Raw genomic sequence first — 5,000 nt, 5'->3', positions numbered from 1 at the left:
TTGCGAATGCTTTTGATCTGATGAGTTGCCAACCCAGTAATGCTTCAGATACATGTAGTGATGTCGAAACCCAGAACACCTTCAAACACATTCAATGACAAGTTGTCAGAGAAAAAATTAAAATTAAAAACAAACATCTTCTTGAGCATTGGGACCCACATGGAATAGCCCTTGCATATGTGTATTATACTGATGACTGGATTCCATCTACTTAATATACAATCATCTTTTTAGGATAATACCACCTACGCCAGTCGGCAGATGCTAGAGTGAACTTCTTGCTATACAGCTGAAAATATTAATTTTGTGGAATGCCCCTTTCAGGGATGTTTCCTAGTTGTCTATGCTCTAAAGATTTTGTTCAAACCCATCAAGTACAATGTAGCATGCATGTGTGAAATGTCTCAAGTTTAGATCAGTTCTGCAATATGCACTGTGTTGTCTGAACTGATCCTTGTAAAATTTTTGTAGTTTCTTGTCAATTGTTAAATATGGAAAAAAGGATTTACTTTCTGAAAGAAAAATAACATTAATGACGTCTCTTGATCACGTTAGAATCTGATGAATTTTTATTTTAAAAGGCAAGCAAATCAAGGGGCAAATTAATTTTCTCTGAGCTGTTTAATGTCAGTAAGTGGGCTTTCCAGGATGAAGCACTTTTTTGCCTGGTCTCTGTGTATCATACAGTGTATAATCTTTTCACCGATTTATCTCAGTTTCTGTTGGCTGGCTTTCATCGCTCTTCTATAAATTTAACAAAAAATGCTGTGTAAAGAGCGAAAGATGCATTTTGCTTTCATGATAATTATAAATTCGTATTAAAATTTGGAGAAACGTGGAGCTCAATTTGCCTGAGTTCTTTCATCTTTGCATACTCCATTTTAATATCGCTTTGAGCATGCTTGCCAAAATATCTTTTGTAAGCGTGTCACCATTCACCACCCCGTCTATAATTCACCAGTTGTCTTCCTTTATTGTTCAGAGTATTATAGAGAGTATCTGGAACGTCACAAGGTTTTTCAATGTCTCTTTACCGACACAGACAAAGAGGCATTGTCCTGTATCGCAACCACTCGACGAACTAGTCTCCACCGATAAGTTCGAAGCTCTCCCCAATTCCACCGGCCGAACATCGCCAAAACAGGGTTTAAGGGAATTTCTGGTCCTCCAGAAAACCAAGAACTTGCAAAAACCGTTCGAGAAGCTTGCGACAAAAGCCAACACTGTCAAAAAAGTAAGCATTGCATTTCTCGTTACCTCCATTCACCGTAAAGTCACACGAAAGGTGCATTTACCACGCGAAAACAATTTTTACACAATTTGTACACCCCTTCAATTTTTGGAAAAACATCAAAACTCGTCAAAAATTGTGACAAAATCCTTATCTTTCAAACAGCGACCTTATTTTTTTGATTTAATCAACGGCTGTCATTTTCCGGCGAACAGATAGTCTTTTTGAATGAGCGCGCCCTTGAGCCTGCGTTTCGTGCCGCGGGATCATTGACTTGCGCAGTCGTTTTTCAGCTCTGTCGTTGAGTTGCGCCTTCGACATTTCTAGTTTATCTCTGTACTAAGTTTAGAGAGATCGGCGGTTGTTATCCAAAAGATATTGTCCCTTATCTGGTTCCTTCTCGTGTAAATGTTCGCTGCTAGTGGAAGATGAACCGGACTCTGTTTTTCTCGTTTGTTAAAGCTGCCCATGGTTTGTTAAGCTTGAGATGTGGACTACGTTTACGTTGCTTTTTTCACAAGAAAATATCAAAAATGACTTTTTTTTCGTTCCAATGGTCTTGAGAAAACACTTCCTAAAGGTGTTGTTGTGGATTTAAACCGAAAGGAGCTACTGCATGAAGTTCATATAATGGCGAGAGTGACGAGACTAAGTCGGATCGTGTGCAAAAGATGACTTCGCAAACTAATTTGTGAGTAATTTACAATTTTGTTTTTCCGCTTAGCGTTCGTCTAGCGTTATAGCTCCATCATGATTGTAATTTCACGTTAAGAAATGCTTTAATATCGTCCATTTATCTTTGTACGCCGCTCTCTTTTGATGTGAAAATAAACTGGATTCGTCTTAAGTTCATTTAAATTCCCTTTTCTGGTGAATGTCTAAGTTATTGTACTTTTTAGCAGTCACAACTCAACGATCCTTGCGTTCAAGTAGTTACCAAGTTATGGATTTGCAATTAATTTGAGTTTAAAATCAAAATCAAAATCCATGCTAGTTAAAATAATGTTTGGAAGAACAGAAGTGTAGGTACAGATGTATATAGATCTCTATAGATTCAGGTTCGTGACTGTTTTCAAATCTTTTTTTTTTAGACTGTTGTTTTCTGGAAGCATTAATGATGTAATTTTGGTTTTAGGGGACTGTCATGTGTTGTTGGATCAAGGAATCTGTTTTGAGTCAAGTATGGTTGACAGTGGATAGTTTTTCCTGAAAAGGCTGAAAGGAAGCTTTATTGCCTTGAACTTTTTTTGGTTACACCCCACATGTTTGTTCTTTTCTTAGATGGCAAAAGTTATTAATATATTATGTGATTTGGAGCTGCAGCTAGAACCAGTGTCCCATGCATAAGGTATCATTGGGTTTGATGGCAGTAAAATAATTTTGGTAATTAATATGTTTAGAGTTTTTATCATAACTTCTCATCTTGGTCCTGATGGACTTCAAACATGCTCTACCATTTTGCACAAGGAACTTGTCAATCAACCGTTACCTTTTGGTGTATTTGCAATAAGATCTTTGGATAGCAGTTGATTTATTTTTCTTATCCCTTATGTGTAGATATCCTATTTCTGTCACATAGTTAGTTTTAAGCTTTTATTTCCTGTAGTGTATCTTTATTATAGTTAGCACATGACCCCGCAAGCATGTATTATTGCTTTAATTAATGTTGATTGTGTTTGAATAAAGGATATTGTTGTCTTGTCTTGTAGATAAGGCAAAACAGCCTCAGTTGTATTTCCATTATTATTTCTGAGTGTACTTTTAAAGGGCAAACCATTAAAAAGTGCACATAGTTTGCAGGAGTCCAGGAAAATTATTCCAAATATTCATTTATTTGAAGTTCCTGAAGCAGGTAAATCTTGAAGAGTTTACGTAACGATATTTGGAATATACAACATTTCTATTTGGGAATGTTTAAGTCCACAGAATTTATTTTCTTTATGTTGAGAAGTACTGTAAGAGCTGTCAGGTAACTCAGATGGAAATTTGACAGACCTTAGCTGTAATTCAAATTATTAGTACAGTTTTGGTCGTTAGTGGAACATAATATTTTATTGGGCCATTTTTTAGTGAGTGATTAACCCATTGAGTCCTGGGGATTCCCCATTGACAAGTAAAATCGTCTGGTGTTAGACAGAGTAAAATGCTAAGTATGGCCGGTTTAGGGGTGAAAGGGTTAAAGTGCTATTGTTAGTTTGACTTTCTTTTTCTTCATTTGAACCAAAACAAGTGATTAATCATCACCTCCACCATGCTTTGCTTTGCGTTGCTTTGGCTTTTAGAACTAAGTATAAAAGTTGAAGCTGGTGGCTCGAGGAGTAAACTATAAAGACTATAATGGTATTTGAGTATTATTGTAGAACAAATTTGCCTATATCATTAAAGTCATTAAATCAATGGGAATCCAAACATGAGGATGCAGTTTGCTCAGGAGGGGTTTTCCCTATAAAAATGGCAGGCCACTTATTGGATTTTTTTTTAAAAACAACCCTTAAAGGTAACAGAACCTTGTTTTGTGGACGTAGGCTAAAGAAATCTGACCCCTTAGAGGGACCAGTTCTAAAGTCACAAATGACTGGCAAATAACTTTTACTTATGAATTATTCATAAGTAAAAGTTATTTGCTCGTGTACCAAATTGTCTTACAGTTCCAGTCATTTTTCAGATTGATAGCCTTAAATGTACTGCAGCAACTCTGCCAGCTGTTTGGTCTCAGCATCATAAGCACTACAAATCCACATTTTTTTCTCCAAAACGGAACAAAAAGAACCCCTGTCATTTTCGTAAGGGAGCCCCCCTTGGGGAGTTTGTTTACTTTACCACCATTGTTTAATACTATCCAGGGACTAAATCAAGAATGGAAATAGATTACAGTTTGAAAAAATATGTCACTTTTTTTTGCTTCTTACACTTACTGCATTCAACTTTAAATTATTCATCCTTGGAAATGGTAGGAATGATTAGTATTCTTTAAAGCAATTGCTAAAAATTCATTGCACCTAATGTTGAAATATAGTTTCCATATGGAAAGGTAACAGGAGTTATTTCTGTGAAAGTCTTCTCCAGAAAACTCCAACTTGGGATTACGCCCCTTTCAAATGTAGCTTTGTATGCTTTTGCTCAATGACTTTGAACAATTATTACAGAAATATGAAGTTATGGAGTTTTTTAAAAGTTAAATCTAATGGAAGGGGATTTAAATTATTGAAACCACTGTGTTGCAACCAGAGTCCACAAAGAGAGGTAAAATAATTTATTGCACTGGAAGTAATTAGTAGGCCAGCATGAAATTTGTTTTGGATAATAGCACTGAATCACTGTCAACAAGTTTTCTAGACTTTGAAGATACCTAATTTTATATCCTCCTGCTGTTTTATTGCTGGAAGATAAAACCAATTCTTGATTAATTATTTTTGTTGTCACATTAACCCACTACAATGTGTTGAAAGCGTATTATTACCTGCAGTAATATTTTGTTACAGTAAAATCCCCCCTGCTAGTGAGCTGGATTTCTGAATCAAATTTTCAACTTGGAATACCGGTATTGTTTTGGCTATTCAGAGTTAACCTAATCTATGTTTATTTCTATAATTTGGAGGGAAGCAAACGATTGGCATTTTGCTTGAAATGACTATAGCAAAACATAATTGCAACTAAAAGGTTTCCTTCTAGTGTACCCAATATGAGGTGCTTATATGGCATGTTATGTATGACATTGGTGCTAAATTCACTTTAAAATTTATCTTTGAACGACTGACATACATTTCTA

General features: G+C 35.7%; 1 protein-coding gene and 1 long non-coding RNA gene across 2 annotated transcripts in view; one reads left to right on the top strand and one right to left on the bottom strand.

The window, feature by feature from the left end:
- Positions 1 to 5,000, bottom strand: part of LOC137988232 (uncharacterized) — a 20,136-nt gene that overhangs the window by 3,514 nt on the left and 11,622 nt on the right. The window lies entirely within an intron of this gene.
- On the top strand, positions 1,538 to 2,965 carry LOC137988243 (uncharacterized). Its single transcript, XR_011120762.1, has 2 exons — positions 1,538 to 1,922; positions 2,367 to 2,965. It is a non-coding gene; the product is annotated as an uncharacterized lncRNA (long non-coding RNA).

This window comes from Montipora foliosa, unplaced genomic scaffold (assembly GCF_036669935.1).
Source record: "Montipora foliosa isolate CH-2021 unplaced genomic scaffold, ASM3666993v2 scaffold_412, whole genome shotgun sequence".
NCBI lineage: Eukaryota > Metazoa > Cnidaria > Anthozoa > Scleractinia > Acroporidae > Montipora > Montipora foliosa.
Note: the sequence above shows the minus strand (reverse complement) of the source record. Positions and strands in the feature narration are given on the sequence as shown.